The sequence below is a fragment of the Primulina tabacum genome, chromosome 12 (assembly GCF_025594145.1).
Source record: "Primulina tabacum isolate GXHZ01 chromosome 12, ASM2559414v2, whole genome shotgun sequence".
Taxonomy (NCBI): domain Eukaryota; kingdom Viridiplantae; phylum Streptophyta; class Magnoliopsida; order Lamiales; family Gesneriaceae; genus Primulina; species Primulina tabacum.
In genome coordinates, this window is record NC_134561.1 from 16,677,752 (window position 1) to 16,687,905 (window position 10,154).

A 10,154-nucleotide genomic window follows, 5' to 3' on the forward strand; every position below is an offset into this window, starting at 1 on the left:
TAATGATCTTATGCCGGGGATGCACCTATTTCTAAAGCTCCTTGTCGCATGGCACCACTGGAATTGAAAGAAAAAACTGAAAGAACAATTACAGGATCTTCTCGATAAGGGATATATTCGACCAAGTGTATCACCTTGGGAAGCTCTGGTTTTTTTGTTCGAAAGAAAGATGGTACGATGCGAATATGTATCAATTATAGGGAACTGAATCGGGCTACTATGAAAAACAAGTATCCACATCCTCGTATTGATGATTTATTTGATCAGCTTCAGGGTACTTCTATTTACTCTAAGATTGATCTTCGTTCTGGTTATCATCAAGTACGAGTTCGAGAAGAAGATGTGCCTAAAACTGCTTTTTGTACCAGGTATGGCCACTATTAGTTCTTGGTTATGCCTTTTGGTCTCACTAATGCTCCTGCCGTATTTATGGATATAATGAATCGTGTCTTTCGAAATTATCTTGACCGATCCGTTATTGTATTTATTGATGATATTCTTGTATATTCGAAATTGAAAAGCGATCATGCTGAACTTTTGAGACTGGTACTTCAAACTCTTTGCAATGACCATTTATATGCTAAATTGTCCAAACGCGAATTCTGGATGGATCGAGTGGTATTTTTGGGCCACGTCATCTCGAGACATGGCATATCTGTTGATCCTGCTAAGGTTGAATCTGTATTGAATTGGCCGAGACCTATGAATTTTCCTGAGATCTGTAGCTTCATGGGTTTAGCTGGATATTATCGTTGTTTTATTGAAAGATTTTCGAAAATAGCTAAACCTATTACTCAACTGACACAGAAGAATCAGAGATTCATTTGGTCAGATGAATGTGAAGCTAGTTTTCTTTAATTGAAGACGAGATTGACCACATCACCTGTGCTAACTATTCCCTCAGGTACTGGAGGATTTGTAGTGTGTACAGATGCGTCTGGAAAAGGTTTGGGTTGTGTTCTGATGCAACATGGCAAAGTGGTTGCTTATGCATCTCGTCAATTGAAATCTCATGAAACATGTTATCCTGTCTATGATCTTGAATTGGTCGCCATTGTGTTTGCACTGAAGATTTGGCGCCATTACTTTTATGGAGAGAAGTTTGTTATCTATTCAGATCATAAGAGTCTGAAATATCTATTTTCTCAATCTGATTTGAATATGAGGCAATGCAGGTGGATGGATCTCCTGAAGGACTTTGATTGTAAAATTCAGTATCACCTTGGATCCATGAATGATATTGCGGATGCCCTTAGTCGTAAGGTGCATGATTAGCTTCCGTTTGTGTTGCCAAGGTACATGAGGATATAGGTACTTCTGGTAGGATTTTTCACTCGAATTGGAATTTTTTAACTGTCTCAGCATTGCAAATTGAGCTGAACTTGATATCAAAAATACGAAAGTCCCAACGAAGCGATGCTTAGATCCAAAAGTTGAAAGAACTTGTATCTGCAGAACATCTGTTTGGATTTCATATTTCTTCTGATGGTTCTTTACGATTTAATGGTCGGCTGGTAGTTCATGATAATTCTGATTTGAAATCTGCCCTTCTTTGAGAAACACATTGTAGCAAATACAGTATTCACACTGGAGGCCGAAAGATATATTTGACATTGAGACCTTTATTCTGGTGGAGACGTATGAAGAAGGACATTGCTGAATTTCTTTCGAAATGTCTTGTCTGCCAGCAAGTGAAGGCAGAGAGAATGAAACCGGGAGGATTACTCTATAGTCTTGAAATCCCAAAGTGGAATTGAGAACATATTGCTATGTTTTTTGTGACTCATTTACCTCGTTCGCCCAAGGACTATGATGCTATTTGGGTTATTATTGATCGGCTTTCGAAATCTGCACATTTTATTCCGTATGAGCGGACTTATCCTTATCAGAGAATGGCCCGTTTATACATTGAGAATATTATGAGACTGCACGGTGTGCCAGTCTAAATGGTATCAGATCGTGATCTCAGGTTTGCTTCTAAAATCTGGGATAGTTTCCAAGAAGCGATGGGTACGCGTTTGGCTATGAGTACTGCTTATCATCCTCAAACTGATGGCCAAACTGAGCGTACAATTCAAACGTTAGAAGATATGTTACGTGCGCTTGTGATGGATTTTAACATTGGATGGCAAGATGCCTTACCATTGGTTGAATTTTCTTATAATAATAGCTTTCAAACGAGCATTGGTATGGCACCTTTTGAAGCCTTATACGGGAGACGATGTAGGTCACTGTTATTCGTGGATTAAATTGGTAAAAAACAATTGACTGGACCTGAAATGATACAGGAAATGAATGATAAGGTTCAGTTAATTTGACAGCGGATGAAAGCTGCTCGGGATCATCAAACGAGTTATGCGAATAAACGAAGACGACCCTTAGAATTCCAGAAAGATGATAAAGTGTTTTTGAAAATATCTCCCTTCAAAGGCACTATTCGATTTGGCATGCGAGGGAAGTTATCACCTCGATATGCTGGTCCATATAAGATCCTTGATCGAGTTGGGGATCTTGCTTATCGGTTAGCATTGCCACCAGCTTTATCTGTCATTCATGATGTATTTCATGTTTCTATGTTGAGAAAGTATGAACCAGATCCATCTCATGTACTTGCACCTGATGAGGTTGAACTTGATCCTTCTCTTTCCTATGTTGAACAACCTGTTTGCATTATGGATCGGAAGGAGAAAGTATTGCTGATAAGTGCATTTTATGCACTTATATTATTCTTATACTTCATATAGATGGTTAGTCTTTTGGGCGGAATTACGCGCTTTTTGTTGTTTTTGGTGTGATTGCAGGTAGCTGGGTGCGGTCACGACATGGGCGTGAAAAATGAACCAAAATGGCGCTTAGTAGAAGAGATGTGAGCCAAGCATGCGCAACTAGGACAGAAATATTGGCGCATATGCGCCCTCAAAGCCGCGCACATGCGCGGCCCATACGTGAGACTCGCGCATGCGCGAGTAAGATCGCGCATATGCGCGAGCAATGCCCCAAGAAGTGAAATACCGAGAGCAGCGCGCATATGCGCCGCTCATGGCGCACATATGCGCGCGGCGCGTACATTCAGAAATAAATAGGCTTCGGCGTGTTTTTTTTTTGGGGGTTCCGAAATCTTTTTAGCACAACCGTCACACCTCTCGAGAAAGAGAAAAAGTGAGAGCGCACGGATCACGGGACACGAAGAACGGAGATAGAAGACGGTGAATCCGGACACGGAGAAGCACTTTCATCTCTCGCCAACACGTTCTTAATTCGGTTTCTCACTTTTACGTTTTTTAATGATTACAAACAGGTTTTGTGCTGAATTAAATTCGAGTATGAACTAATTTTATTTTCTAGAGATTGATGTAGTCGTGGTTGAACCTATGTGAACGACGATTTGAATTTTCATTGAATTATTTCATCATGTTTATTTGTGATTTCTTGTTTTTAATGCTTTTGAATTACTGGCAATAATTCGATTGATTACATAATTGAAATCTAACACTCGACAGAGGGGATTGAAATTAGGACAGAAGAAATCACATCGTTAGATATTTATAACGTGCAAAAGACGTATAACTCTGACGAATCCATAAAAGAACCTTGTTTACTTTTATTACGTGTTACGTGATTTTGAATAGACATATTAAAATCAGTAATAGGTAGTACATTTCTATTTAACACTCGATAGAGGGAATAGAAAATATTGTGAGTTCTTGGTTAATAAACATGGTGCAATTTAATTAAATGTTAGTCAATGTTAATTTAGCATAGGGGAGACTCGACGAAATCATATCTCTAGATTTATTTCCTCAGTGAATTTTCTGCTGCGTGCTAGAATTACATGAATTGTTATTTTAGTTGAATTGATTTTAAACCAACTATATGATTCGTTTAAATAAAGTTGAGCTATATCAATGGTGGTAATTAATATACAGTTTTAAATATTTACTCTTCGTGGGATCGATATCTGTACTCTAACCAGTACTAAAACTTGAAACCGTATACTTGCGGTAGTGAAAATACTTAACAAGTTTTTGGCGCCGTTGCCGGGGAGTAAGCTATTTAATTGCATATTGATATCACTACTAATTAGTCTTTACTTTAATTTAGACTTTATTTTATTTTATTTTAGTTACTTTGTTAATCTATAATCTTTTTGTTTTGCAGTGCATGCGAAGATTTCAAAATCCCGACTTGCTAATTTTTGATCCGGAAATCGAAAGAACTGCCAGGAGATTAAGGAAAGCAAGGAGAGACGAAATTAAAGCGATGGCGGAAAACAGAGATAATCAGAATGAGCCCCAAGAGAGGTGCCAATCCGGGGACATTTCCGCCCAGTCATAAACGCTCACTACTCTTGAATAGCTCGTGGAACTATTGCTGCTAATAATTTCGAGCTAAAGCCCGCACTCATCAACATGGTTCAACAGAACCAATTTGGAGGAGCATCCACTGCAGATCCCCATCTTCACCTCAGAACTTTTCTGGAGATCACGGATACGGTAAAAATTAACGGTGTTTCTGACGAAATTATTCGATTGCGCCTGTTTTCGTTTTCTATCAGGGATCATGCTAGGAGCTGGCTCCAATCTCTACCGCTGGGAAGTGTTACTACTTGGGCAGATTTGGTTACGAAGTTTCTGTCAAAGTACTTCCCTCCTGCTAAATCTGCTCAGCTGAAAATAGATATCACCAACTTCAGGCAGAGAGAATTTGAAGTATTGTATGAGGCATGGGAGCGATACAAGGAATTACTCAGGAAGTGCCCGAATCATGGCTATGCAGATTGGGTGCAGATTGAGTTATTTTACAATGGTTTAGATGGGCCAACTAGAGGGAATGTGGATGCAGCCGCCGAAGGTACTATTTTTTCTAAAACACCTGATGAGGCCTATGATTTGCTTGAACAGATGACCATCAACAGTTATCAGTGGCCGAGTGAAAGATCTGGATCAAGGAAACCTGCTGGAGTGTATGCTGTGGACCCAATCACATCACTTACTGCACAGGTTTCGGCATTGACCGTACAGATTGCAGCGATGAACAAGCCAGGCCAATCTACGTCTGATGTAGCATTGGTGACTGCTGAGGAAGAGCCAGTTGTGGAGGAAGCTCAGTACATCAACAATCGTGGCTTTGGAGGTTATCGAGGTAATCCTCCCCCTAATACTTATCATCCAGGTTTGAGGAATCACGAGAATTTCTCCTATGCAAACAACAAGAACGTGTTGAATCCCCCACCGGGGTTCAATACACAAAAAGGGGAAGGAAAGCCATCTTTTGAAGATCTAGTTGGCACATTTGTGACTGAGTCTGGGAAGAGAATGGCGAGAACTGAGTCTCGTCTTGATAACATGGAGACACACATGGGCAATATGGGTGCCACGATGAAGTCCTTGGAAACACAGATTGGGCAACTAGCCAATGCTTTAAAATATCAGAATCGAGGACAGTTTCCCAGCAATACCGAGGAGAATCCTAGGGAACAGTGCAAAGCTGTCACACTGAGGAGTGGCAAGGAAATTGGGATACCAGAGCCTACTGAAGAAAGTGAGGAGATTACAGTTGAGGAAGATGAGGAAAAGAGTGCAAGTGTTGGGGAACAGAAGGTGGAGGAACCTAAGAAAGTGATTGAGTAGCAACCTTTACCTAAGGTAAATCTTCCATATCCACAGAGGTTCAAGAAGAAAGGACTAGATGATCAGTTTGCGAAGTTTCTGGAAATTTTCAAGAAAATACACATCAACATCCCATTTGCCGATGCATTGGAGCAAATGCCCAATTATGCTAAGTTTATCAAGGATGTGATGTCCAAAAAGAGGAAACTTCAAGAATTTGAGACCGTAAAGCTGACCGAAGAATGCAGTGCCATACTTCAAAGGAAATTACCACAGAAACTCAAAGATCCAGGGAGTTTTACTATTCCTTGTGTTATTGGTGGTTCTAGAGTAAATAGAGCTTTATGTGATTTGGGTGCTAGTATAAATTTAATGCCTTTTTCTATTTACAGGACATTGGAACTTGGCGAGGTGAAACCTAGCACTATTACTTTGCAGCTGGCGGACAGATCACTTACCTATCCACGAGGGATAGTAGAGGATGTGCTGGTAAAGGTAGATAAATTCATATTTCCTGCTGATTTCGTCATCTTAGATATGGAAGAAGACCAGGAGACGCCACTTATCTTTGGACGGCCATTCCTAGCTACTGGAAAAGCCTTAATTGATGTGCACAAGGGCGAGCTCACATTGAGAGTAGGTGGAAATGAAATCGTGTTCAACATCTACAACACCATCAAGGGACCAAATGAGGTAAGTACTTGTAATAGCATTGATATAATTGATTCATGTGTATCTCATGTTGGTGCAAGTAGGATGACAAAGGACTCTTTGGAGAGATGCTTGTTGGAATCAGCTTCTACACTGGATGAAGATGACTGGGATGTGCGAGAGAAGTTACTTGCTCTCAATACGCTACCTAAAGAAAAGAATAATGCCCAACTTGAAGAGTTACTTGAGGATGCAAGTAAAGAGGTACCAAAAGCATCCCCTGTATTGAAGGATTTACCGAGTCACTTGTGCTATGCATTCCTAGACGAGGGTTCGTCACATCCGGTAATTATATCTTCTGCTCTTACTAGTGATGAGAAAGATAGGTTGTTGAGGGTGTTGAGAGAATTTAAATCTGCGTTGGGATGGACAATTGCTGACATAAAGGGGATTAGCCCTACTGTTTGTATGCATAAAATATTGATGCAGGAGTCCTATACCCCTTATGTTTATCATCAGAGGAGGCTTAATCCAGCCATGAAAGAAGTTGTGAGGGCTGAGGTATTAAAATTGTTAAATGCTGGTGTTATTTATGCTATATCTGACAGTTCTTGGGTTTCACCAGTACAAGTAGTGCCTAAAAAGGGAGGTATAACTGTGGTTAGAAATGAGAATAACGAATTGATTTCAACTCGTCCAGTAACTGGTTGGCGAGTGTGTATAGACTACAGGAAATTGAATGATGCGACTAGGAAAGATCACTTCCCTCTTCCCTTTATTGACCAGATGCTTGATAGAGTAGGTGGTTATCATTATTATTGCTTTCTAGATGGTTATTCAGGTTACAATCAGATTGTCATTGCACCGGAGGATCAAGAGAAGACTACCTTCACTTGCCCCTACGGTACATTTGCTTTCAGGAGAATGCCATTTGGTCTCTGCAATGCACCTGCTACTTTTCAGCGGTGTATGATGGCCATATTTTCTGACATGGTCGAGGAAATAATGGATGTTTTTATGAATGACATCTCTGTGTTTGGTTCATCTTTTGATCATTGTTTGCAGAATCTAACGCTTGTTTTGCAGAGATGTCAAGCAAAGAATCTAGTGCTGAATTGGGAAAAATGTCACTTCATGGTCTCAGAAGGTATTGTGCTTGGGCATAAAATTTCGGCTAGAGGGATAGAAGTGGACAGAGCCAAAGTTGTGGCAATTGAAAAACTCCCACCGCCGAAAAATGTGAAAGGAATCAGAAGCTTCTTGGGACATGCCGGGTTCTATCATCGTTATATTAAAGATTTCTCTAAAATTACTAGACCTTTATGTAATTTATTAGAGAAAGATTCTACATTTATTTTTGACGATGATTGTTTACAGGCGTTTAACAGGATCAAGGCAGCACTGATCTCTGCACCCATCATGATAGTGCCTGATTGGAAGGAGCCCTTTGAACTCATGTGCGATGCTAGCGACTATGTTGTGGGAGCAGCATTGGGACAAAGGTGAGACAAGATGTTTAAAGCCATCTACTATGCAAGTCGTACACTCGATGCAGCCCAACAAAATTACACCACTACTGAGAAAGAGATGCTAGCAGTGGTGTTTGCATTCGACAAATTCAGAACATATCTCATTGGCACCAAGGTAACTGTTTTCACTGACCATGCAGCCCTTCGCTACTTGTTTGCCAAAAAGGATGCCAAGCCCAGGTTGACACGATGGATACTCCTACTTCAAGAATTTGACTTTGAAGTCAAAGACAAGAAAGGTTGTGAGAACCAAGTGGCTGATCACCTGTCACGACTAGAGCTTGAAGAAAGAACTGAAGGTGGAGCTATCAACGAGTCGTTCCCAGATGAACAACTTTTCAAGGTAAGTGTTACACATCCGTGGTTTGCAGACATAGCTAATTTCCTTGCTGCAGGAGAATTACCTTCAGATTTAACATATCATCAAAAGAAGAAATTTCTTCATGATGCAAAGTTTTATCTGTGGGACGATCCGTTCTTGTTCAAGAGATGTGCTGATCAGATAATCAGACGATGTGTAGCAGAGGAAGAAGCGGGTACGATTCTAGAGCAATGTCATTCCTCACCCTACGGTGGACACTTTGGAGCATCTAGAACAGCAGCTAAGGTACTACAGTCAGGTTTCTATTGGCCTAATTTATTTAAAGACAGTTATACTTTAGTCAAGTCATGTGATAAATGCCAAAGAGTTGGCAATATTTCTAAGCGACATGAATTAACACTAACAAATATTTTGGAGGTGGAACTTTTTGATGTCTGGGGTATTGATTTTATGGGTCCATTCCCATCCTCTTTTGGTCAATCTTATATTTTACTTGCTGTTGATTATGTGTCAAAATGGGTGGAAGCAATCGCCACCAGTACTAATGATGCTCGAGTTGTTGTTAAGTTTGTCCACAGGAACATCTTCACAAGATTTGGAACGCCTAGAACCATTATCAGTGATGAAGGTACGCATTTCTGCAACAAAACTTTTAACTCACTATTGGCCAAATATGACGTGAAGCACAGGGTGACACTGGCATACCACCCGCAAGCCAATGGGCAAGCAGAGATATCCAACCGGGAGATCAAACAAATATTAGAAAAGACAGTGAAGACAAACCGGAAGGATTGGGCGATCAAGCTAGATGATGCATTATGGGCATACAGGACTGCATATAAGACACCTATCGGGATGTCGCCTTATAGGTTGGTCTTTGGGAAAGCTTGTCATCTCCCTGTGGAACTGGAGCACAAAGCATATTGGGCTGTGAAAAGGCTCAATTTTGATATGGGAGCATCTGGCGAACAACGATTGCTGCAACTGAACGAGATGGAGGAGTTTAGGAATGATGCATACGAAAATGCCAAGATATACAAGGAAAGGACCAAGAAATGGCACGACAAGCAGATTCTTCGACGAGACTTCGAACCAGGACAACAGGTGTTGTTATTCAATTCTCGACTGATATTGTTCCCTGGTAAGTTAAAATCACGATGGTCTGGACCATTCACAGTGGAAACAGTGTACCCACACGGTGCAATTGAGTTAAAATGCAACAATGGTCAGACATTTAAAGTCAATGGTCAGAGGGTCAAGCATTACTTTGGAAATGAAGTGCGACACATGGACAACATCCCACTGCGAGAACCAAAGTAGACTGAAGAAAGTCAGGCTGATGACGTTAAACCAAGCGCTGCGTGGGAGGCAACCCACATTTATTTAGTTTTGCATTCATTTTATTTATTTTATTTCGATTCTTCAGTTTATTAATTTTAATTTTCTCAAGTATTAATTTGCATTTTGCTCTTTTTTGCAGGTATTTAAAAAAAAAAAATCGAGAAGGTTATGGACAGTGTGCCCCGCGCACATGCGCGACGAATTTCCGCGCACATGCGCGATATTGGCAGAGAGCTCAGCGCATATGCGCCAATCCTGGCGCGCACATGCGCGAAACTTACAGAGAGGTCGGCGCATATGCGCCAATACTTGCGCGCATATGCGCCACATTCCAGCATGCCGGCCAGTAGCAGACGCGCATATGCGCCACTTCATGACGCGCATATGCGCGCGACTCAGTTTATGAAAAAAAAAGGGGGGGATTGCGACTTCAGAATTCAGAAACCCACTCTCCATCACACATCACAGCACCTCCCTCCTTCAACACTCCACGCCGCCGCCGCTCTCCGAATCTCCCTCACCGCCGCCACCCCTCAGCCGACCGCCGTCGCCGCCTTCCAACAGCAATTTTTCCACCACAATCCTAATTCCGGTCATCCTCTCGTTCAAGTAAGGGGTTTCTCTTCCGATTTTGTTAAAATTTTCAGATTTCATAGAAAGTAGTTCAAGCAACTTGGGGGAACTCTTGATATCGTGATTTGG

At 41.1% G+C, this 10,154-nt stretch overlaps 1 non-coding gene across 1 annotated transcript; it reads right to left on the minus strand.

The window, feature by feature from the left end:
- Positions 1-4,664: 4,664 nt before the first annotated feature.
- LOC142521552 (small nucleolar RNA R71) lies at positions 4,665-4,771 on the minus strand. The gene has a single exon (XR_012814259.1). It is a non-coding gene; the product is annotated as a small nucleolar RNA R71 (small nucleolar RNA).
- Between the last annotated feature and the right edge of the window lie 5,383 nt (positions 4,772-10,154).